The following is a 26,942-nucleotide window of genomic DNA, read 5'->3' as shown; positions in this document are numbered from 1 at the left end:
ACTCATGTTATATAAGAGGAGAAAACAGCTTCAGGAGTGGGGCTGATACACATTAGAATCGGGAGCGACCTGCCTGGCTGGGGAGTTTTCTACAGCAATGAGTCCTTCCCCTCGATGACCTTTAACACAGGTGCTGCTGCCGTGCAGTGTGACCTCGACGAGGAGTCCCCAAACACATTTGTCTATGGTTTCGGCATCTCCCCACAGCCACTTGTTTTTACCTTATTGAATATCTATGTAGCAAACTGCCGCCAAATGGGGCCCACAGCTGGTTTTTGGATGGTCTATCAAGCTAAGAATATTAAAAACCTATGAAAAATAAAACAAACACAGAAAATGCAATAAGGATGTGTTAAATAGCTACTATATGACCCATTAAAGAAAAGGTCTTGCTGGTCCCTGAATGAGACTGTGGTTCTATCCTGCTCTGGCAGCTGGGATGCTTAGAGCCCCATCTGTGGGCCTCCTTCAGCTAGAGAACAGAGCTTCATTCAATGTATTTCAAGAAGCTCATTCTGATGCCCACTGAGCTCTCAAAGGAAGTATTTGATGTGACTCTTTTAATCCTGAAGAAATTAGGACCACCACTGGTATCCCTAAAACACAAAGCCACTAAACTCATCAGTCCCTTTATCACCCAGTAATAGACCCGACAGACACCCTAGCCCTGTCCCTAACCCAATGCATCGCTGGGCATTCCTCTATCACATGATTCATACTTAAGGGAGCTACAAAACATCCTACCTAATGTTTCCCTTCACTAATTTTTTTTTTCTTTTTAGGGCTGCACATGCGACATATGTATGTTCCCAGGCTAAGGGAGTACACGCCACTCAAGCATCCCCCACACTGTTATGACTCCAGCTATTTACCAGTTCACAGGAAAAAACAGTAGGGAAAAACCTATTCCCAGCTATGTCCCCACAGCTGTCACTGGATATGGGACCAAATGGTAGAGTTTGGATTCTGCTCTCACTATCTGGCCGTTATATGACCCTGGATCAGTCATTACCCTCTCTGCCTCAGTATCCTTGTCTAGAGAAACAGAGAGGTCATACCTGACTTACCCTTCCCAGGATGGTCATGAGTTACATAGATGACAGTGGATGACAAAGTGGTCACTGACATCTGGAAACTCTGTACAATTCTCAGGGCTTCTTATTGGAGCAACAGCCATTCTGCAATCAGCCTGAGATGCTTGGAGCTGGAGTAATCTGCCCTCTTACCACCCTTAACATTAGTGTAGCTACTCTAAGAATTTGGAAAAGGAGGGAGGTGGAGTCAGAAAAAAGAGATGGAGTTACGCTTTCTCATCCACTTCATCCATAAACTACATGGGACTCCAGTGGCTAAAGGGACCCCTAACTAACAGACAAAGCAGAAGACAATGCACACACCCCAAAAGGCTTTAAGTGGCACCCCACACCTCAAAGGACAATCTTTTTTTAAAAAATGGCAAAAAAAGGAGTTCCCATTGTGGTTTACCAGAAGCAAATCTGACTAGCATCCATGAGGACGCAGGTTCGATCCCCGGCCTTGCTGAGTGGGTTAAGGATCTGGTGTTGCCGTGACCTGTGGTGTAGGTCACAGATGCAGCTCTGATCTGGCATTGCTGTGGCTGTGGCATAGGCCGGCATACAGCTACAGCTCCAATTTGACCCCTAGCCTGGGAACCTCCATAGGCCTCAGGTTTGGCCCTAAAAAAAAAAAAGTCAGGCTGCCAATTAGATGAGGCAAAGTGATTTCGACCTACGCTGGCTCCAGAACTGGCAGGATACCCTTACACATTATCTACTTCTAATTTCCGTGATTATGTCCTGCATATATTATATACTCTCACACAGAATAAACATATTATCTTTGTGTTTTATTCCCTCCTCCCACCAAGTTCAGTAATTAAGCCCTTGTGTATTCCATCCATTCACTTGAGAACATGCCTTTCACTGGACAGATCAGAAGATTAAACATCCATTTCTCTTCTCTCAAGAGAGCCACTGCCTGTGCAGAGCACTGACTTCCTTCCTAGAAAATGCTGTTCTTCTCAGTAGTTTTCACCTTGGGACTAAAGAACATTTTTCACCTTCAGATTTGGTCACAGCATAGGCTGATCCAGAAAAGACAGGTGAGACCAGTGGGGTCACCACTGTTTGCAAGTGGGGGAGGCTGTGGGGCATCATTTTAGAACTGCTGGGAAAGCTATAGGGAAAAGTGCCTGCCAACAGCAAAGTCTACTGGACGGCCTCCATGGTACTCATGCACCTTCGATTTTTTCAGAAGTCCTACCTCTCTCACATTAGACCAAATACTCTGCACCCCACGCTTCAGGAGATGTGCACAAAACTACAGGAATTGAACTGAGCTGCAGGTGATAGGTAAACATGGTTCACCTTATAAAAGCTTAATTAAACCTTAATTTAATATCAATTTCATAGTTTCAGATTTTTCATTCAGGAATTCCCTTCCAGAATTCCAACATTTCATAAAGCTCTTACAAATTCCAAAGTCCCCGGCTGTGTTTACGGATCCAGTGGTCCAATGGTTCTGGTGTCAACCCCTCACTGCTTGGCTCTAAGAGAAGGTTCTGAAGGAGGAGAGGAGGATATGAGGGCATGAGGGAAGCTCAGAGCACCCAAAGCAGAAGAGCACAGGACTAAAATGCTCAGAGTTATCAGAGTGAATAGCTGCTCACTCTCTATTCTCCCAGAGTCAAATTTTCCACCAAATATGGGGGAAAATCCATTTTTCATTACTGATCTAGAGCATCCTATAAATCTTCCCAAACGTGGCAACCTGATACACTAATACTGGTAAGAGCACTGCTAAGAGCGATGGCTCCCAGCCCACGTTCCAAGCCGAGATGCCCCTCCTAGCTGGGTGACCTCGGGAATTACAGATTTCCCATGTCTCATTCATCCAAGGAGCAAGGGCAATGCCACCCCATCAGCCTTAGTTTTGTGTGCAAGAAATTTTAGGAGCTAAGTGAAAGTTTGTTGAACTCAAATGCTATAAAATGCAAAAGAATATTACTAAAAATCTCTTTTGATGAGCTAGTCAGGTGCTAATTCATAGAACATACAGTTTTATAAGGATGTATGTATATACCCAAGGTGACTCATGGCTCTTTATGGTGACAATTTCCTAGCTCTTTCTGAAGCTAAGAGCATAAGAAGTCTCAAAAATGAGGTGTATAAAACTGACCTAGACTTGGTGTTCCCATTGTGGCTCAGTGGTTAACGAATCCAACTAGAACCATGCGGTTGTGGGTTCGATCCCTGGCCTTGCTCAGTGGGTTAAGGATCAGGCGTTGCCATGAGCTGCGGTGTAGGCTTCAGATGCAGCTCGGATCTTGAGTTGCTGTGGCTGTGGTGTAGCCTGGGAACCTCCATATGCCGCAGAAGCAGCCCTAGAAAAGGCAAAAACAACAACAACAACAACAAAAACTGACCTCGAATAAAAGTTGGAAGTATCCAATATCCAGTCAAGCACCTACATTCCACATGCATAAATACATATTCTATTTTGTTTCTTTTGGCCTAAGGAACTCAGACAACCTATTCATGTTTACCTCAAGAAAAAAAGGGTTAACAGTTGTAATTCTCAACTGTGAAACTCTGGAAGTCAAGGACTTGCGTTTTATTTAATCTATATAGAAAAACTTGTGCTGCTCTGCAAACATGTACCATAATCCACCTCTGCTTATTCTCTAGAAGTTTTTGTTTGTTTGGGATGTTTTGTTTTGCCAAATTACTCTAGTGGAAGAGCCAGGAGCTCCTGAAAAGTGATACAATGTTCTCAGAGAAGAGTGAAAACTGGCACCAGGTTATCAGACTTGAATGAGAGGGTTTTAAAGTAAATTTAGGGGTGAAAAGGGAGGATAAAAAAATATCCAAAGAAAACCAACCGAAAGAGTTCCTAGAGAACAAAGCTGGAACGTGAGCAACAGAACAAATAAAATAGCACTGGATTATAACACCAAAATATAAAATGAAAAGCTATGAGTCCATACTGATATGAATAAATGACAGAATAAATATACTGAGTAAATCAACTATACTTTAATAAAAAAGAAAATCAAATAAATAAATAAATATTCGGGAGAAGAGACAAACCTCCTGTGCAGAAGAATCCCAACTAATTTTTGTGGATAGATACCACGGCCTCAGGAGGTAGAGTGTTGTCTCTAAGGATGAGCTATGAAAAATGACTTCCTTCCAAAGAGGACAGTGTAGAAAGGGCTGAAAGCTGAGTGTCAGCTTTGCAGTGGAGAAACCTGACAAACACTACCTCAGCTAGGTGATCAACGTCAATACCCACAGTGATAAGTCACATTCTTACAATGTGGCCTTCACTTTCCCTCTGTGGTCTTCCTCCTAGAAACTCACAACCCTAGTCTCATCAGGAAGCATGGGACAAATATCACTAGAGACATTTTCACAAAATTCTCTGACCAGTACTCTTTAAAACTGTTCAAGTAATAAAAAACAAGGCAAGTCTAAAAAACTGTCACAGCCAAAAGGAGCTTAAGGGTACTAAATAAAGTACAATATCCTAGATGGGATCTGAACACAGAAAAAGACATCAGGAGAAAACTAAGGAAACCTAACTAACATGGTTAAGAGGTACCAATAATGTTCACTATTGACAGTTTTGCTATCGACAGTGGTTCATTAACTGGAACAAATGTGCCAGTTTGGAATGTAATCGAAGATGTTCATAACCAAGGAAGGTAGTTACTTATGTAAGATACCAGTAACAGAGGAAACTAGGTATAGGTGCATAGATAGTCTCTGTACAATCTCTTTAATTTTTCTATAAATTTAAAACAGTTCTTAAAAAATAAGTGAATTTTTTTTGAAGACTGAAAAATTAATCCTGCATTCAATCAACAAAAACTTAAGTGCTAGGAGTTCCCATTATGGCTTAGCGGAAATGAATCTGACTAGCGTCCATGAGGACACAGGTTCGATCCCTGGCCTTGCTCAGTGGGTGAAGGATCTGGCTTTGCTGTGAGCTGTGGTATAGATCACAGACTCAGCTCGGAACTGGCGTTGCTGTGGCTGTGGTATAGGCCAGTGGCTACAGCTCAACCCCTAGCCTGGGAACCTCCATATGCCGAGGGTGTGGGCTTAAAAAAAGACGAAAAGAAAAAAGAAAAAAAAAAACCAAAAACTTAAGTACCTATTGTATGCCAGGAACTGTCAGATAGTGCCTACCCTCATGGAGCTAGTGAGGGGAGCTGTCTCAAATAAAATAAATTTGTAATACCAGAACCCAAAGATGGTTTTTAAGCCATGAAACAAAATGAGATCATCTCAAAGAGGTGTGTGGTGTATTATAATTTGGAAAATGCTTAAAGGACAGATTTAAAAATCATTTTTAATATAATGAGAAGTTTATCATTTACACAGCAAAAGTCTTTGTCCTTGGCCCTATCTAAATTATTAAATAAATAGACTGTAAACACTTATTTTAAAAGTTACGTGATTATTTAAAAAATCATCAATGGTTCTCAAAGAAAAAAGAATGCAAAAATCACATATGCCTTCAAGGACTATAAGAAACAGACATCATGTATTTCACATTTCACATAATAAATGACAATGCAAATCCAACGGGATCTTGACAAGGGAGAACTATGTACTAAAATCAAACATGAAATTAATAAAAATTTTGATGCAAAACTTGCAATCATGTCCAAAAATTTCAATTGCACAATTAAAAGAATAGATGAAGAATCAAAGTGAGAAGTTCCCATCATAGCTCAGCAGAAATGAATCTGACTAGCATCCATGAGGACGCAGGTTCGACCCCTGGCCTTGCCAAGTGGGTTAAGGATCCAGTGTTGCCGTGACCTGTGGTATAGGTTATAGACATGGTTCAGATCTGGCGTGGCTGTGCCTGTGGTGTAGGCTGGAGGCTACAGCTCCAATTTGACCCCTGGCCTGGGAACCTCCATATGCCATGGAGGCAGCCCTAAAAATAAAAATGAGAAAAAAAAAATCAAGGTGAATGGTATTTTCTATCAACAAAGACTCAGAGCTCAAGATCTTGAGCTTGATTGTTGTCAACAGTATGGTGTGGTTAATGCTACTTCAGGCCAAACTGACAGGAGTTAGTGTGCAGGTCAAGGAAGCTAGTATCCCTATTCACCATGTATTGTCAGACCACATGTCATGGATCTTCACCATTTATAACCATCACGTTTTTAAAGGAATATTAAATTATTATATCCAGAGAAACATGAAAGAACAATGAAGAATCTGGTAACAAATAGTTTACATGAGGAATGATCTCAAGAGTAAGAAATATTTACCGTAAGAAAAAAAACGCGGAGTTCCTTCTGTGACTCAGTGGGTTAAGTACCCAGCAGAGTGTCCAGAAGCATGTGGATTCAATCCCTGGCCTCACTCAGCAGGTTAAGGATCCAGCACTGCTGCAAGCTGCAGCATAGGTTACAGATGCAGCTCAGATCAGCTGCTGCTATGGCTGGGGCATAGGCCTACAACTGGAACTCTAATTTGATCCTTAGCCCAGAAACTTTCATATGCCACAGGTGCAGCCATAAGAAAAAAGAAAAAAAAAGGGAAAAAAAACTTTAAAAAGAGGTGGGTATTTTCTAGATATAAAGTAGTGAAGACGTTGATAAACCCTCTCCCCAGAAAACACAGATAAAATTGGACACAACCGTCAAAAAAATGTCAGGGCTCTTAGAATCCAACCAAATCCAAACAATAATTTGGGAAGAGCTTATGCATGAAAAGGTGATATAACAATGGAGTAGGTGGTGTTCTTACCTGGGGTGGTCCTTATCCCCTCCTCTACCACAGCTCAATCTCTACCATAGAATTACTAGGACATAGCTGTGCAAAGAAACTAGCACACTGATGCTGGCATGTGAAGTTCAAGGGTGAGTAGAGTTAAAAGGGAAGATAGAAAACCCACTCAAAGCAGTGAATGGGCACTGCCTGCATCTCTCCTAGTCTGAGGTTATGGTCCTAGGTGGGGAATGCAACAACCACAGAAGAACCAGAAATTCAGTGGGAAGATCCTTGATTAGTTTCCTACACAGACCTGGCTGACCAGTTGGCTATGTTCACAGACAGAGAAGACCAGACAAGGTCTGACAAAAAGTAAAAACCAAGATTGTTTGCTAACAGCATGAATATTGAATATGCTCCCCAAACTACTTAGAGATCAAGCGGCAGAAATTAGAAGCCTAGTGTTAGTGAAAAGTTACTGGATAATTACTGGTTAACCAATAATATACACAGGCCCTGGGCAGCCTCTAGAAGGCCAGGCTTTAAAATAAAAGAATCGAGTTTCCAGTGTGGCACAGTGTGTTAAGAATCCGACTGAAGCAGCTCAGGTCACTGCAGAGGTACATGTTTAAATCCTGGCCCAGGGCAGTAGGTTTAAGGATCTAGCACTGCCACAGCTACAGTGTAAGTCGCAGCTGCAGGCCAGCTGCAACCCCGGCCCAGGAAATTCCATATGTCTAGGGTGTGGCCATAAACAAAATTTTTTAAATAAATAAATAATAAAAGAACCAAAAAATCAGCACAGATACTGGCAGTATATCACAAGGCATACAGATCTCATAGATTAAGTCCAGAAAAGTAACGTTTTAAGAAAAAAGTAATTTTGGTTTCCACTTCAACATATTAAGAGTTCAGAAGTCATCATTCCCATCCTGAACACACAGAAAATCAACAGCTCCTCACAGATCCATCAGACAACTGAACAAACAGGGCAAACCACCATCCTAAGGTCTGGAGTGACAGATGAATATAAAAAATCATAGCTAAGCAGCAGCAGAAGTCAGTGGAGATGGTAATCTACTCATTAGTATCAGAACATTTACGTAGTAATTAAATGTTAATTTAATGGTTAATGGTATTTAATAACTGGAGGCACAGCATGGACTACCTTGGGGGTTAAAAACTCTGGGGACTCCATCTGTAGAAGGTTTCCACATTTTTCATGAGTTTTACCTCCAGGAGCCATACCAGGTACTCACAATGAAGATGGGAGAAAAAATCTAATTTCCAGCAAGCAGAAGGGGAAAGTAACCTCTATGAAATATGATCAGAGCATTCTGTTGTCCATAACAAAGCCCTGCCCTCAAGACCCTTATCTGATCAGACCCTTTACAGAACCCTTATCTGATCTGGGAGAATGACAATTATACAACATAAGCCTCCTCTAGCCTTTCTGTCTTACATCAGGGAAGAAAAGAAAAAGCTAAGAATTCTGAAGGGACTCAGGGCCACCCTAAAACTTAATCATAAAATTGTAGGTGGCTTACCCTTTCCAATACTTAATACCAACATCAACAAGGCTACAGTGTAATAATGATGGTTAATTACAACTGAGAGAGCTGCAATATACCAACTCTGTTTAAGAAGGAGGTTCTACTGGAACAAGACAGGGATGCCCACTCTCACCACTGCTCTTCAACATCGTTTTGGAAATCCTAGCCACAGCAATTAGACAAACAAAAGAAATAAAAGGCATCCATATAGGAAGAGAAGAGATCAAACTGTCACTGTATGCAGATGATATGATACTATACATAGAAAACCCTAAGGATTCAACCCCAAAACTACTTGAACTGATTAATAAATTCAGCAAAGTAGCCGGATATAAGATTAACATTCAGAAGTCAGTTGCATTTCTGTATACCAGCAATGAACTATTAGAAAAGGAATACAAAAAAATGATACCTTTTAAAATTGCACCTCACAAAATCAAATACCTCAGAATACACCTGACCAAGGAGGTAAAGGACCTATATGCCGAGAACTATAAAACTTTAATCAAAGAAATCAAAGAAGATGTAAAGAAATGGAAAGATATTCCATGTTCCTGGATTGGGAAAATCAATATTGTAAAAATGGCCATACTACCCAAAGCAATCTATAGATTCAATGCAATCCCTATCAAATGACCCAGGACATTTTTCACAGAACTAGAACAAACAATCCAAACATTTATATGGAACAACAAAAGACCCAGAATCGCCAAAGCAATCCTGAGAAACAAAAACCAAGCAGGAGGCATCACTCTCCCAGACTTCAAGAAATACTACAAAGCCACAGTCATCAAAACAGTGTGGTACTGGTATCAAAACAGACAGACAGACCAATGGAACAGAATAGAGAACCCGGAAATAAACCCTGACACCTATGGTCAATTAATCTTTGACAAGGGAGGCAAGAACATAAAATGGGAAAAGGAAAGTCTATTCAGCAAGCATTGCTGGGAAACCTGGACAGCTGCATGCAAAGCAATGAAACTAGAACACACCCTCACACCATGCACAAAAATAAACTCCAAATGACTGAAAGACTTAAATATATGACAGGACACCATCAAACTCCTAGAAGAAAACATAGGCAAAACACTCTCTGACATCAACATCATGAATATTTTCTCAGGTCAGTCTCCCAAAGCAATAGAAATTAGAGCAAGAATAAACCCATGGGACCTCATCAAACTGAAAAGCTTTTGCACAGCAAAGGAAACCCAAAAGAAAACAAAAAGACAACTTACAGAATGGGAGAAAACAGTATCAAATGATGCAACCGACAAGGGCTTAATCTCTAGAATATATAAACAACTTATACAACCCAACAGCAAAAAAGCCAATCAATCAATGGAAAAATGGGCAAAAGACCTGAATAGACTGTTCTCCAAAGAAGATATACAGATGGCCAACAAACACATGAAAAAATGCTCAACATCGCTGATTACAAGAGAAATGCAAATCAAAACTACCATGAGATACCACCTCACACCAGTCAGAATGGCCATCATTAATAAATCCACAAATAACAAGTGCTGGAGGGGCTGTGGAGAAAAGGGAACCCTCCTGCACTGCTGGTGGGAATGTAAACTGGTACAGCCACTATGGAGAACAGTTTGGAGATACCTTAGAAATCTATACATAGAACTTCCATATGACCCTGCAATCCCACTCTTGGGCATCTATCCGGACAAAGCTCTACTTAAAAGAGACACATGCACCCGCATGTTCATTGCAGCACTATTCACAATAGCCAGGACATGGAAACAATCCAAATGCCCATCGACAGATGATTGGATTCGGAAGAGGTGGTATATATACACAATGGAATACTACTCAGCCATAAAAAAGGATGACATAATGCCATTTGCAGCAACATGGATGGAACTAGAGAATCTCATGCTGAGTGAAATGAGCCAGAAAGACAAAGGCAAATACCATATGATATCACTTATAACTGGAATCTAATATCCAGCACAAATGAACATCTCCTCAGAAAAGAAAATCATGGACTTGGAGAAGAGACTTGTGGCTGCCTGATGGGAGGGGGAGGGAGTGGGAGGGATAGGGAGCTTGGGCTTATCAGACACAACTTAGAATAGATTTACAAGGAGATCCTGCTGAGTAGCATTGAGAACTATGTCTAGATACTCATGTTGCAACAGAAGAAAGGGTGGGGGAAAAACTGTAATTGCAATGTATACATGTAAGGATAACCTGACCCCCTTGCTGTACAGTGGGAAAATAAAAAAAATTATTAAAAAATAAAATAAAATAAAATAAAATAAAATTGGATGTTACAGGTCAAAAAAAAAAAAAAAAAAAAAAAAAAAAGGAGGTTCTAGGGAAACCCAAAGACAATAGCAGAAACAAAAACAAGGACACAAGAAGAAAGTGAATCCTCCAATGCACACATCTAGACATTAAACACAGCTAACTCCTAACTAGATAAACATAAAACCTCACCTTAAAGTCTTTTTACCTGAGTTGCTATTAACTGATGCATCATGTCCAGCTTTCAAGAAAAAATTACAAATCATGCTAAAAAGCTACAAAAATGTAGTCTGAAGAGACAAAGTACAATCAGAATCATACTTAGCAGCTTTGACATGAATACTGGAAACATGCCACAGGATCAACTGGAAAAAAATGTACAACATGCAGGAACAGATGACTAATGTGGGCAGAGAGGTGGAAACTCCAAGAACCAAAGGAAGTGCTAGAATCAAAAACTCCATAACAGAAATAAAGAATGCTCCTGATAGCCTCATCAATAGAATGAGCATGTCCATTGAAACCTCCCAAACTGAAAAGAGAAAAAAATGAAAAAAAAATCCTGTAACTGTGAGACAAGTGAAAAAATACATATGTGTAATAAAAATGCAGAGAGAAAAAAAGAGAAAAGGGCAGAAAAAAATATTTGAAACAATAATGACTGAGAATACTTCAAAATCAATGACAGACACCAATCCACATATCCAGGAAGTACAGGAAACACTAAACAAATTAAATACCAAAAAACTATACCTAGGTATATCAAAATCAAGTTGCAGAAACACACAGACAAAATCTTGAAAAACACAAAAACAAAAACAAAAAATAGAGAAATAAGGACAAGAATTACATTTACATTGGACTTTTCTTCAAAAACCATTCAACAGAGAAAAGATTAAAGTGAAATATATAAAACATTGACAGGAAAAACCCAACAACCTAGAGTTCTGTACCTAGTTAAATCATCCTTCATGATAAAGGAAAAATAAAGACCTTCTCACGAAAAGGGGGGGAGGCAGGAATTGCTGCTTGTAGACATGCAAGACATGTTTGCAAAAATGTCAAAAGATGTTCTTCAGAGAGAATAAAGTGATATAGAAAACTGATGCTACATAAAGAAAAAATAGTTAATAAAGTAATAAATGTGGAGTTCCTGCATGGCACAGTGGTTAACAAATCTGACTAGGAACCATGAGGTTACAGGTTCAATCCCTGGCCTTGCTCAGTGGGTTAAGGATCCGGTGTTGCCATGAGCTGTGGTGTATGTAGGTTGCAGATGCAGCTCGGATCCTGCATTGCTGTGTCTCTGGCACAGGCTGGTGGCTACAGCTCCAATTAGACCCCTAGCCTGGGAACCTCCATATGCCAAGGGAAGTGGCCCTAGAAAAGGCAAAAAGACAGAAAAAAAAAGTAATTAATAAATAAATAAAATATTTTGTTTTTCTTAATTGATCTAACATATAACTGTTTGCTCAAATAATAACTGCAACAATGTTTTGGATATACATAACTTATGGGTAAGTACCATGAATGATGGCAACGGTATAAGAGATAGGAGAGAGGAGTGTGAAATATTCTAAGTTACCTGCACTACTCATAAAGTGGGACAGTGTTATTTGAAAGTAAACTTAGATTATTATAAATGTATACTGCAAACTCTAAGCCCACAATTTAAAAAAAATGCTAAAAGAAGGAAAACTGATAAGCTAAGAGAGGAGAGGAAAGGGAATCATATAAAATGTTCAATTAAAACTAGAGAAGGCAGAAAAAGAGAAGACAAAGAGAAAAAGAACAAGTACACCAAATATAAAACAGTTACTTGGAAACCCTCCTACACTGTTTGGTAGTAAAGTAAACTGGTACTACCACTATTGAAAACAGTATGAAAGTTCCTCAGAAAACTAAAAACAGAATTACTTGCTAAATAGCATTGAGAACTTTGTCTAGATACTCATGTTGCAACAGAAGAAAGAGTGGGGGAAAAACTGTAATTGTAATGTATACATGTAAGGATAACCTGACCCCCTTGCTGTACAGTGGGAAAATAAAAAATATATATATTAAAATAATAATAATAAAAAAAAGAATACAAAAAAGAATTACTATATGATCCAGCAATCCCACTCCTGAGCATATATCTGGACAAAACTCCAATTCAAAAAGATACATGCACCCCTAAGTTTATAGCAGCACTATTCACAACAGCCAAGACATGGAAACAACCTCAATGTCCATTGACAGATGAATGGATTAAGAAGATATGGTACATATACACAATGGAATACTACTCAGCCATAAAAAGAACAAAACAATGCCACTCACAGTCACATGGATATAATTAGAGATTCTCATACTAAGGGAATTAAGTCAGAAAAAGACAAATACCATATGATATCACTTAGACATGAAATCTAAAATATGGTACAAATGAACCTATCTACAAAAAAAGGAACAGACTCAGAGACATAGAGAGTAGACTTATGGTTGTCAGCCAAGAGGAGAGAAGGAGTAGGATGGACTGGGAGTTCATGGTTAGTAGATGCAAGCTATTACATTTAGAATAGATAGAGAACAGGGTCCTACTACACAGCACAGGGAACTATATGTAATCTCCTAAGATAGACTATGATGGAAAAGAGTATTAAAAAAAGACTCTCTCCCTCTATACACACACACACACATATATATATACGACAGTCACTTTGCTGTACAGCAGAAATTGTCACATTATTGTAAATCAACTACAGTTTAATAAAAATAAAATATATATATATAAGACTAACAAAAATGTCAGATAATAATCCAACTATATCAATAACCACTTTAAATGTGAATGGTCTAAATAAAGCAAATGAAAAGACAAAAACTGTTAGTGTGGATTAAAAAAAACCCAACTGTATATTATCTATAAGAAATCCATCTGAAATATAAAGAACAGATAAATTAAAAGTAAATGAACTGAGAAAGATATACCATATTAACACTAGTCAAAAGAAAGCTGTAGTAGCTATGCTAATTTTGGACAAAGCAGATATAAGATACCGCCCCTCAAAAAAAACCCAGCAGGAATGAATAAGAGGGTATCACATGGTAAAGGAGTTAATTCTCCAAGAAAACCTAACAATCCTTACATGTAAATATCTAACAACAAAATGTCAAAATAGGTGAGGCAAAAAGTGATAAAATTGATGGAGAAATAGTTAAATCCCTATTTTAACTGGAAACTTCATCACCCCTGTCTCGGTAATTCACAGATGATCCTGCAGGTAGAAAGCAGTAAGGATATAGTTGAACTAAACAGCACCCAGCACTATAAATTGACATTCATAGATTACTTCACCCCAAAGCAGCAGAATACATATTCTCAAGCTAACTTGGAACATATATTAAAAATAAATCACATTTTGGTTAATAAAATACAATGAATGAAGGAATATAAAAAATAGAAATCATAAAACATTCTCTCAGACCATAATGGAATTAAACTAAAAATCAGTTACAGAAATACAGCTGGAAAGTCAAAAATATTTAGATGTTAAACAACATACTTCTAAATAATGCAGGGGTAAAAGAAGAAGTCTCAAGACAAATTTTTAAATATTTTGAAACAAATGCAAAGGATGATAAAACTTATAAAAATGTGTGAGATACAGAAAACGGTACTCTAAATACTTTTAGAGGGAAACTGATAGCATCAAATGCATATATTAGAAAATCAGAAAGCTCTATAATCAATAATCCAAGCTTCCAGCTTAGGGAACTAGAAAAAGAAAAGCAACATCAGCCTAAACAAGCCAAAGCAAAGAAACAGTTAAAACTAGAACAGAAATTAATGAAACTGAAAAACAGAAAATCAATAAAGAGAATTAACAAAACTAAAAGTAGTTTAAATTGAAAAGAACAACAAAATCAATAAAACTCTAGTAAGGCTTACTATGAAAAACAACAAAATCAATAAAACTCTAGTAAGGCTTACTATGAAAAACAACAAAAATTGTACTTATCAGAACTGAAAGATGGGCCATCACTATTGATCCCATGGACATCAAAAGAATAATAAAAGATTATTAACAACTCTCTGCCTATAAATTTGAATAAGCTAAACGAAATGGGCCTATTCCTTAAAAAACATAATCTGCCAAAACTAAAAGAAGAAAAAGATAACATGAAAAGGCCTTTCTGAATTGAATCGATAATTAACAACCTTGCAAAACAACACTGAAGAGCCAGAGAAAGAATAATGCAAAGAAGGAGCAGAGAGAGCTACAAAAGAACAGAGCAAAATTCTCTTCTCCCTGGAGAAAGAATCAATGACCGCTGATTCTCTGACTTGTGTGACCACAGTATTTCAATTAGCATTTGGCCTTCATCCAACAAGTATCACTGGAGTCAGAACTGATCTGTGCATTCCTCAGGGCCAGCTACCAAAGGGACAGCAGTATATATAACATAGAATAAATGTAACTACCATTATATGTTAGAAAACAATAATAATAATAACCTTGCAAAACAAATCATCAGGCCCAGGTAGGTTCACTTGTGAATAGTACAAATAGTAAGAAATTATACCAATTCTCTACAATCTATTCCAGAGGATAGAAGCAGAGTAAATACTTCCTAACTTTTTCTATGAGGCTAGTATTACCCTAAAGTCAAAACCAGACAAAGACGTCACAAGAAAACTACAAATCAGTAATTCCTTATGAAAAGAGATAGAAAAATTCTCAAAAAAATATTGGCAAATCAAACCCAACAATATATAAAAATAATCATACACCATAACCAAGTGGTATTTATCTCAGATGTGCAAGTCTAGTTCCACATACAAAAATCAATTAATATAATCCATCACATCAATAGACTAAAAAAGAAAAATTACATGATTCTAGCAAAAGATGCAGAAAAAGGAGTTTCCATTGTGGCTCAGCAGGTTAAGAACTCAACTAGTATCCATGAAGATGCAGATTCGATCCCTGGACTCACTCGGTGGATTAAGCTGTGGCATAGGTCACAAATACGGCTTGGAGCTGGTGTTGCTGTGGCTGTGGCATAGGCCAGCAGCTGCAGTTCCAATCCAACCCCTAGCTCTGGGAACTTCTATATGCCACAAGTTCGACCCTAAAAAGGATAAAAAAAAAAAAGAAAAAAAGAAAAAAAAAAGATGCAGAAAAAGCATTGACAAATACCAACATCTACTCATGATAAAAATTCTCAGTAAACCAGGCATAGAGGAACGTCCTCAACTTGATAAAGAATATCTACAAGAAAACCTATAGCTAACATCATACTTAATCATGAGTATTTGAGAAACTCAAAAAGTTTTCCCACTAAGATCAGGTACAAGGCAAGAATGTCTCCTCTAAAAAGAGAACTCCTGGAGTTCCTATTGTGGCCCAACAGAAACAAATCCAACTAGGAACCATGAGGTTGTGGGTTCAATCTCTGGCCTCGTTCAGTGGGTTAAGGATCTGGCGTTGCCATGAGCTGTGGTGTAGGTTCCAGACACAGCTCGAATCCAGAGTTGCTTCGTCTGTGGTGTAGGCCAGCAGCTGCAGCTCTGACTGGATGCCTAGCCTGGGAACCTCCACATTCAGTGTGGCCCTAAAAAGACAAAAAATAAATAAATAAAAGAGAACTGCTAGCTACAAAAGAAATAAATCATGAGGACATAATATATAGAATGGGCACTATAGTTAATAATACCATGTTGCATATTTCCAAGTTGCTAAGAGAATATATCTTAACATTTTCCACCACAAAAAAAATTTGTAAGCCCAGATATACAGTGATGGGTGTAAATTAAATATACTGTGGTAAAGATTTCACAATATATACCTATATTGAATCATTATATTGTACAACTGAAACTAATACAATGTTGCATATCAATTATATATTTAAATGCTAAAATTTAAAAAGTAGAAATGTCTGCATGAACAAGTCACTGGTAAGACTGCCTCTTTTTTAAAATTATCCATCTTGGAGAACTTGACTTGCTAGATGGTATAATAGCAAGTCCTTGAATTCCAGAACTATGTGAAGCAAAGAGAGAAGTAGATTCTTGAGTTCTGAAGAAACTTTGATCTAGCAAGGGAAACTAATCTTAAGAAGCCACATTCTTGGGGTTCCCGTTGTGGCGCAGTGGTTAATGAATCCAACTAGCAGGTTCAATCCCTGGCCTAGCTCAGTGGGTTAAGGATCTGGTGTTGCCGTGAGCTGTGGTGCAGGTCGCAGACGCAGCTCCGATCCTGCGTTGCTGTGGCTCTGGCATAGGCTGGTGTCTATGGCCCTGATTAGACCCCTAGCCTGGGACCCTCCATATGCTGAGGGAAGCAGCCCTAGAAAAGGCAAAAAGACAAAAAAAAAAAAAAAAAAAAAGCAACATTCTAGTGTCTTAGGGATAAGTAATACATAAAATTTCCATCTCCTAATCAAAAAGGGGCCACAGGACTTGATCAGGTACATCTGTGAAAAAGTTGGAAATTGCCATACTCACCCTCATTCCCTCACCACCAGTAAGACCCTGAACCTTTCAAAACACTGAGCTTCAGAAAGTTGTTTAAATTTTAGTTCCTCCTCAGATTCCATGGAAATTTTCTTCTCTTTGGGGAATGTGTAACTATTTCAAACTTTTCTTTAAATAGGATGCTCATTTTTCTCATCTTCTCATGCTTTGAGAATTAAAGTCCTGATCCAGCATCTAATTTGCCAGAAGCCAGCTCCAGTGGCCAGGGAGTGCACACCCCGAAGGAGATGGATGGCATCGGCAAATGCAAGGGAGACAGCCTCTTTGTCCCTTCTTTCCGGGTGCTGAACTGCTCAAATTTTATTGGCATAAGTGGTTGATTATATAGACAGTTTTTCACTACAGATTACATCATAGTGTTAAAAGTACACTGGTTAACTATTAGGCTTTGTTTTTTGATCACATGGTACAGTAGCAATACGTCATGTTTTAAAATCTTTAGCCTAACTAAATTAGTGAGTACAATTCAAGGACAAACAGGCACAGCATATCATGTGGGAAAGAGGAGACCCAGCACAAACCATCTCATGGCCAGCCAATTTCCACAAGCTGAAGAAGTTACAGACACAAAAAATCTTGTCTTCAGACTAGTGTCTATCTTCAAAGTGTCCTTGGCAGAGAGAGAGTGTGAAAAAATACAAATCAACTTAGGTAGCTACCACTAAAAGTTTCTAAAATCAAGGACAAAACTCACAGCTAGGTTTCTTTTGATCATGAATAATACGTGTCTAACTTCTACAAACTTCATTAAAATCCTAACTCTAAAGTTTACTGTATAACTGGTTAGTAGATAAACACTATGTTTTTAATTAAGTTGGATTTAAATAGGGGAAAGTCCTTTAGAATGAAATTCTTATTATATTACTATTGTAATTTTGTTAAATCACAAATCACCACAGGAAAATAAGAATGGGAAATAAGAATAATAAGCAAATAAAAGCAGGAAAGACTGAGGAAAACCAAGTAACAAATAAAACAACAGGAAAGACCAGGTCACCCGAGAAACAATCCATGTTCTCCAGTGCAAACATGGAAATTGTTTTTTCAGGAAAGCCCCAATTTTTCCCCATCAACATCAACATGAGAGCGGTGTAATCTGAGGCCTGCCCTCGGATTGCACCGTACAGGCAGGCCTCAGCCTGCCCTCGGGTTTTTACTGTACAGGCAGGCTTCTACCCTGAGCAGAAGCTCACCTTCGGCTTGCACCATACAGGTGCGCTCCCTTCCTCGGTTAGGAACCTGCCTTTGGGTTTTTCTGCCGTCAGGCAAGGTCCCTTCCTCAAGTCCCTGCATCTCCTTGGCTCCCTGCGCTAATTCAACATGTTGGATTTGTCATCATCTAGGGATATGTTCTACCATAAATCCAGAAAAAGAAAAAACAGAAGACTGAAGAGGTGGTAGTAGCAGTGCTGTCCTGGTGTACATGTGTGTGTGAGAGAGAGAGAGAAAGAGAGTATTTCCAGTTAGATCAAGTGTCTTTTGAAAACTAGCTATACTCTTCTCCCCCATTAAATTTAATGAGAAAAACACACTTTTAAAAAATAAATAACAGGAGTTCCCATCGTGGCGCAATGGTTAACGAATCCGACTAGGAACCATGAGGTTGTGGGTTTGATCCCTGGCCTTGCTCAGTGGGTTAAGGATCCGCATCACCGTGAGCTGTGATGTAGGTTGCAGACACGGCTCGGATCCTGCGTTGCTGTGGCTCTGGTGTAGGCCAGCGGCTACAGCTCTGATTAGACCCCTAGCCTGGGAAACTCCATATACTGCAGAAGCGGCCCAAGAAATGGCAAAAAGACAAAATAATAATAATAAAAAAAATAATAAAAATAAAAAATAAATAACACTTAACATAAATTAGCTCAGGAAAGTTCCTGTCAGCTGAAATCAAAACAACACTGACTAAAATACTAGCCAGGCATAATATATTTCATACCTTCCTGTTAGATTCCAGCTATGATTCAAACGCTCTCCTTTGTGTACATCTAAATACTCAAGTTTCCTCTCTAACACCTGATGCTCCAACATATTAAAAAAAAATAATAATATCCCTTCCCACCACTCCTTTTCAACATTGTACTAGAAGTCCTTGCTAATACAAAGAGGCAAGAAAAGGAGACAAAAGGTATACACATGAAAAAAGGAAGAAATAAAACTGTTCACAGATGACACGACCATCTATGTAGAAAATCCCAAGTACTGAACAAAAGAAAAATCTGGGAACTAGTAAGTTAATATAGCAAGGCTGTAAGATATAAGGCTAATACATAAAAGTCAAATGTTTTCCTACATACAGCAATGAATAGGTAGAATATGAAATTAAAAACACAATACCAGGAAGTTCCAGTTGTGGCTCAGTGGAAACAAATCTGACTAGTATCCATGAGGACGCAGGTTCGATCCCTGGCCTCGCTCAGTGGGTTAAGGATCCAGCATTGCCATGAGCTGTGGTGTAGGTCACAGATGCTATCTGATGTTGCTGTGGCTGTGGCGTGGGCTGGCAGCTACAGCTCTGATTCAGCCACTAGCCTGGGAACCTCCATATGCCATGGGTGTGGCCCTAAAAAAATTTTTTTTAAAGGCAAAAAAACACAATATCATTACATGAGGATGTAAAAAATGAATTAGATATATGTGTAACAAAATATGTACAAGATGTAAAGAAAACTATAAATCTCTAATGAATGAAATCAAAGAAATAAATGGAGAGACATTTTACATTCATGGATAATAAAACAGTATTGTCAAGACATCAGTTCTTCCCCACTTGATCTACAGATTCAAAGAAGCCCCAGGAGTTCCCATCGTGGCGCAGTGGTTAACGAATCCGACTAGGAACCATGAGGTTGCGGGTTCGGTCCCTGCCCTTGCTCAGTGGGTTAACGATCCGGCGTTGCTGTGAGCTGTGGTGTAGGTTGCAGACGCAGCTCGGATCCCGAGTTGCTGTGGCTCTGGCGTAGGCCAGTGGCTACGGCTCCGATTCAACCCCTAGCCTGGGAACCTCCATATGCCGTGGGAGCGGCCCAAAGAAATACCAAAAAGACAAAACAAACAAACAAACAAACAAACAAAACAAAAAAAAAAACCAAAAACAAAGAAACCCCAATAAAATCTCAGCAAGTTACTTTACAGATTTCAACAAACTCATTCTAGAGTTTACCTGGAGAGGCAAAGACCCAAAACAGTCAACATAATACTGAAAGAGAAGAATAAAATGGAAAAAGAGACACATCAACTTCAAGACTTACTATAAAGATACAGTAGTCAAAACCGTGTGTGACTGGCAAAAGAACAGACAAACAGATTAACAGAGCAGGACAGAGAGCCCAGAAATAAACCCCTCTAAATGTAGCCAGCTGATCTTTGACAAAAGAGCAAAGGCAACATGATGGAACAAAGATAGTATCTTCAACAAATGATGATGAAACGAGTGAATATCTACAAGCGAAAAAAAAAAAAAGAAGAACAAACATAGAATACATACTTTACAAAAATTAACTCCAAGTGGATCACAGACCTAAATGTGAAATGCAAAACTATAAAATTCCCAGAAAACATGGTAAAACGTAACCTTGAGCGTGGCAATGACTTTCCAGATACAAAACCAAAAGCACCATCCATAAAAGTAATAAATGATAAGCTGGACTTGATTAAAATCAAACACTTTAGCTCTATGAAAGACCATGTCAAGAGACTTAGAAAATAAGCCTCTGATGGGAATAAATATTTCCAAAAGACTTATCTGATAAAGGATTGTTATCCACAAATACACAAAGAACTCTTAAAACTCAATCATGGAGTTCTTGTTGTGGCTCAGTGGTTTAAGAACCCGACCAGTATCTATGGTGATGCAGGTTCGATCCCTAGACTCACTCACTGGGTCAAGGATCCGGCATTCCTGCAAGCTGCAGTGTAGGTTGCAGATGCAGCTCAGATCAGACATTTTTGTGACTACGGCATAGGCCAGCAGCTGAAGCTCCAATTCAACCCCTAGCCTGGGAACTTTCATATGCTGCAGATGCAAGGCCTAAAAGAAAAAATAATGAAGTTCCCATTATGGTGCAGGGGAAACGAATCTGACTCAGAACCATGAGGTTGCAGATTCAATCCCTGGCCTCACTCAGGGGGTTAAGGATCCGGCATTGCCATGAGCTGTGGTATAGGCTGCAGACGTGGCTCGGATCTGGCATTGCTGTTCCTCTGGTGTAGGCCAACAGCTGTAGCTCCATTGGACCCCTAGCCTGGGAACCTCCATACGCCAAGAGAAAAAAGAAAAAGAAAAAATAAGAAAACAAACAACCCAATTTAAAAACTGGGCCAAAACTCTTAACAGACAACTCACCAAGGATATACCGAAGGCAAATAAGCAAATGAAAAAATATTCCACATCACATTTCATTAGGGAAATGTAAATTAACACAACAATGAGATACCACCACATACCTGCTGGAATGGCCAAAATCCAAAAGAATGACACCACCAAATGCTGATGAGGATGTGGAGCAACAAGAATTCTTATTCACTGGTAGTGGGAAGGCAAAATGGTGCAGCCACTTAGAAGACAGTCTAGTATTTTCTTATAAACATAAACATATTCTTAACATATGATCTACCAATTTCACTCCTTCCTATTTACTCCAAGGAGGTGAAAACTTAGGTCCACACAAAAAACTACACACTGATGTTTATAGCAGCTTTATTCTTAACCACCCAAACTCAGAAGCAACTTTCAGAAGGTGAATGGATAAACTGTGCTATACCCATATAATGAATATTATTCAGAGATAAAAAGAAATAAGCTATTAAGCTATGAAAAGACATGGAGGAAACGTAAAGGCAAATTGCTAAGGGAAAGAAGCCAATATGAAAAGGCTAAAAACTGTCTGATTCCACTAAATGACATTCTGGAAAAGGCAAAACTAAAGAGAGAGGAAAAAAAGATCAGTGGTTTCCAGGACTGGGAGAAGAACCAATGAATAGACAAAACACAGAGGATTTTTAGGGCAGTAAAAAGACACTACATGATAGTACAATGATGGATAAATGTCAGTATGTATTTTTCCAAGCCTACAAAATGTACAACACAAAGAGTGAACACTAATATAAACTATGGACTTCAAGTGACTATGATATGTACATGTAGATTCACCAATTGTAACAAATGTATACTGTGGTCAGGGGGTGTTGATAATGGGGGAAACTGCATGTGAGGGGATAGCAGTTATGTAGGAAATCTCTGTAACATCCTCTTAATTTTTCTGTGAATCTAAAACTGTTCTAAAAGAATAAAGTCTTAAGCCAAATCAATAAGATGAGATGAGGTAAGATAATATGAAATAAAATAAAAAACAGTGATTGCCAGGGGGTTGGCAGAAGAGGACAAAAGATGAATAGGTAAAGCACAGGGGATTTTTAGGGTAGTGAAACTTCCATATGAAACAGTAATTGTGGATACAGATATCTGTCAAAAGCCACAGAATGTAGTAGATAGAGAGTGAACCTTAATATAAACTATGGACTATAGTTAATAACTATAAATGTTGATTCATTAATTGTCACAAAAAAACACTAATTCAAGATGTTAATAGTACAGAAAAGTGGGTAGTTGGAGGGGTATATATGAAATGCTATGTGCTATCTAATATTTTATAAACCTAAAATTATAATTAAAAATTATATTTTGTAAAAATATTGAGATATCACTACACACACACACACACACACACACACACACACACACGGCTAATATCAAAAAACATCCACTACTAAGTGTTGGTAAGGATGTAGAGAAATTGGAAAGCTAACACTATTGGGAATGTAAGATGATACAGACCACCTTGCAAAATATTTTGGAAGTTTAAGGGTAAACCTAGACTTACCATAAAACCCAATAATCCCACTCCTAAAAATCTACCCAAAGAAATTAAAACCTGAGTCTACACAATGACTTATGCATGAATATTCATAATAGCAAAAAAATGCAAGAATCAAATTGTCCTTCAATTGGTGAACTAGCTTTAAAAAAGTGAGAGCTCCTATTGTGGCTCAGTGGTAACAAACCCAACCAGTATCCATTAGGTCTCAGGTTTGATCCCTGTCCTTGCTCAGTGAGCTAAGGATCCGGCATTGCTGGAAGCTACAGTGTAGATTGCAGACGTGGCTTGGATCTGGTGTTGCTGTGGCTGTGGTGTAGGCCAGCAGCTGTAGCTCCAATTCAACCCCTAGCCTTGGAACTTTCATATGCTGCACCTGCAGCCCTAAAAAGCAGAAAAAAAGGGGGAGGGGAGTTAATCCATACAATGGAACAGATAAACTGAGTGGATAAAATGGAATCCAGAAAGAAGAATGAACCACTGATACATGCTACAATATGCACAAACCTCAAAAACATTATCCTAAGTGGAACATGTAAGACACAAAGGACTATATAATGTATGATTCCATTTATTTTTAAATTCCAGGAAAAAAAATCATAGAGCCAGAAAGCAAATCCATAGTTGCCTGGTGCTGGAAGTGTGAGAGGTGGAGGTAGGGACTGACTACAAAAGGGCACATGGGATCTTAAGAGGGTAAATGAAATATCCTAAACCTGGACTGTAGTAATGGCTGTATGACTCCCTAAATTCACGCAAGTCCATGACTTATATATTTAAAATAGGTGAGTTTTATGGACATATATTATATACCTCAATATAGTTGTTAAGAAATATTCATAGGAGATGGGATTAAGGTGGTGGAATAGAAGAACTGGAGCTCAACTTCTCTCCTAAAAACAACAAAATTCACAACTAAAGGCTGAGCAATCTTCAACCAAATGGACCAGAAACCTTTAAAAAGACATCCTACTCCAGAAGATAAAGAGGAGGCCACATCAAGAGGTAGGAGGGGCGATTAGGAGATATAAACAACCCATACCTCCCGGGTGGGAAGCCCCACAGACTAGAAACTAACCGGTTCACAGAGACTCACCTACGGGAGTGAGAGTTCTGAGCCCTACATCAAACTCCCATGCATTGGGATCTGGCACTGGGAGAAAGAGCCCCTGGAGCATGTGGCATTGAAGGCCAGTGGGGCTTGTGCACAGGAGTGCCACAGGACTGGGGGAAATGGAGACCCCATTCTTAAAAGGTGCACACAGAGGTTCACGTGCACTGGATCCCAGGGCAAAGCAAAGTCTCCATAGGAATCTGGGTCAAACCTGACTGCAGTTCTTGGAGGACATCCTGGGAAAACAGGGGTGAATGCAGCTTGTTCTGAGGGAAGGTCATTGGAAGCAAAGCTCTTGGAAATATTCAGCAGGTGCCCTTTCTCTGGAGGTGGCCATTTGGGGAAAATCTGGCCCCACCCATCAGCGCTGAGAAGCCCCAGGGCAAACAACAATCCAGGTGGGATTGCAGCCCCACCCCTGAGTAAACAGACTGCCTAAAGACCCCTCAGGCACACACCCCTCTAATCCCACTCAGAGACAAAGCCCCACCCACCAGAGGGATAAGAATCAGCTCCACCTACCAGTGGGCAGGCATCAGCCCCTTCCATCAGGAAGACTACAGCAAGCCCCCCACCTCCCCATACTGACTTCAGCCACAAGGGGGGAAGACACCAGAAGTAAGAGAGGCTACAACTCTATTATCTATAAAAAGGTCACCACACCAAAAACCTACAAAAATGAAAAGACAGAGAACTACAACTCAGATGAAGGAGAAAGGAAAAACCCCAGAAAATAAGCTAAGTGATCAGGAGATTCTCAGCCTCCAGGAAAAAGGCTTTAGATTGTTGATGCTGAAGATGATGCAAGACAACGGAAATAAACTGGAGGCAAAGATGGATAACTTACAGGAAACACTGAACAAAGAGATACAAGATATAAACCTTAAACAACAAGAGATGCAAAATACAATAACTGAAATAAAAAATTCACTAGAAGCAGCTAACAGCAGAATACAGGAAGCAGAAAAACGAATAAGCGAGGTGGAGGACAGATTAGTGGAAATTATGGAAAAAGAGAAAAAATATTGAAAACAAATGAAGAGAGTCTCAGAGAACTCTGGGACAAAGTTAAATGCACCAACGTCTGTATTATATGGGTGCCAGAAGGAGAAGAGAGAGAGAAGGGGACAGAAAAAAATATTCCAAGAAATAATAGCTGAAAACTTCCCTAACATGGGAAATGAACCACTCACTCAAATCCAGGAAGCACAACGAGTACCATATAAAATAAACCCAAGGAGGAACGCCCCCGAGACACACATTAATCAAACTGACCAAAATTAAAGACAAAGAGAAAAAGTTGAAAGCAGCTAGGGAAAAGAAACAAATAACACACAAGGGAACCTCGATAAGGTTATCAGCAGTTTTTTCAGCAGAAACTCTGCAGGCCAGAAGGGAATGGCATGATATACTTAATGTGATGAAAGGAAAAAACCTCCAACCAAGATTACTTTACCCAGCAAGGCTCTCATTCAGATTCGAAGGAGAAATCAAAAGCTTCACAGATAAGCAAAAGCTAAGAGAATTCAGCAACACTAAACCAGCCTTACAACAAATACTAAAGGAACTTCTCTAGGCAGAAAAGAAAAGACAGCAACAGGAAACAAAAATTCCACAAATGACAAGGCTCACCAGTAAAGGTATATATACAGTAAAGATACAAAATCATCCATGCACAATTATGACACCAAAATCAGAAATCATGAGAAGAGGTGGGTGCAAATGCAGGACACTGGAGATGAACTTGCAATTAAGAGAACAACAACTTAAAACAATCTCATATACACATAGACTCTTATATCAAAACTTCAGAATAACTGCGAACCAAAAATCTACAATTGATACACAAAGAAAAATCAACTCAAATACAACACTAAAGACAGTCATCAAACCAGAAGAGGAGAGAACAAGAAAAGAAGGGAAGAAAAAATAGCAACAAAAACAAATCAAAAGCAATTAATAAAATGCTAATAAGAACATAAATATCAATAATTACCTTAAATGTTAATGGACTAAACACCCCAACCAAAAGACATAGATGGCTGAATGGATACAAAAACAAGATCCATATATATGCTGTCTTCAAGAGACCCAACTTACTTCTAGGGACACATACAAATTGAAAGTGAGAGGATGGAAGAAAATATTTCATGCAAATGGAGATCAAAAGAAAGCTGGAGCAGCAATACTCATAAAATAGACTTTAAAATGGAGAATGTTCTAAGGGACAAAGAAGGTCACTATGTAATGATCAAATAATCAATCCAAGAAGAAGATACAACAATTTTAAATATCTACACACCAAACATAGGTTCATCACAGTATATAAGGCAACTGCTAACAACCTTAAAAGGAGAAATCGACAATAACACAATCATAGTCAGGGACTTTAACACCCCACTTACAGCAATGGACAGATCAACCAGACAGAAAATCAATAAGGAAACACAGGCCCTGAATGAAGCATTAAACCAGATGGACTTGATAGATATTTATAGGACATTCCATCCAAAAGCAACAGAATAACACATTCTTCTCAAGTGCACATTGAACATTCTCTAAGATTGATCATATCCTGGGCTACAAATCCAACCTCGGTAACTTTAAGAAAATTGAAATCATATCAAGCATCTTCTCCAACCACAATGCTATACGACTGGAAATCAACAAGGAAAAAAACTGCAAAAAACACAAGTGGAAACTAAACAACATGCTACTAAACAACCAATGGATCACTGAAGAAATCAAAGAGGGAATTTAAAAATACCTAGAAGCAAATGACAACAAAGATACAACACTCCAAAACCTAAGGGATGCAGCAAAAGCTGTTCTAAGAGGAAAGTTTATAGT

General features: G+C 38.8%; 1 long non-coding RNA gene across 3 annotated transcripts in view; it reads right to left on the bottom strand.

Moving 5' to 3' along the window:
- Positions 1-26,942, bottom strand: part of LOC110260996 (uncharacterized) — a 625,553-nt gene that overhangs the window by 523,838 nt on the left and 74,773 nt on the right. The gene's annotated exons all lie outside the window — the stretch shown is intronic.

Source organism: Sus scrofa, chromosome 1 (genome assembly GCF_054392235.1).
Source record: "Sus scrofa isolate SSC_HxYL_T2T_F1_AM1 chromosome 1, Sscrofa_HxYL_maternal_Yorkshire_Landrace_v2.0, whole genome shotgun sequence".
NCBI lineage: Eukaryota > Metazoa > Chordata > Mammalia > Artiodactyla > Suidae > Sus > Sus scrofa.
This window is presented reverse-complemented; position numbering and strand designations above follow the sequence as displayed.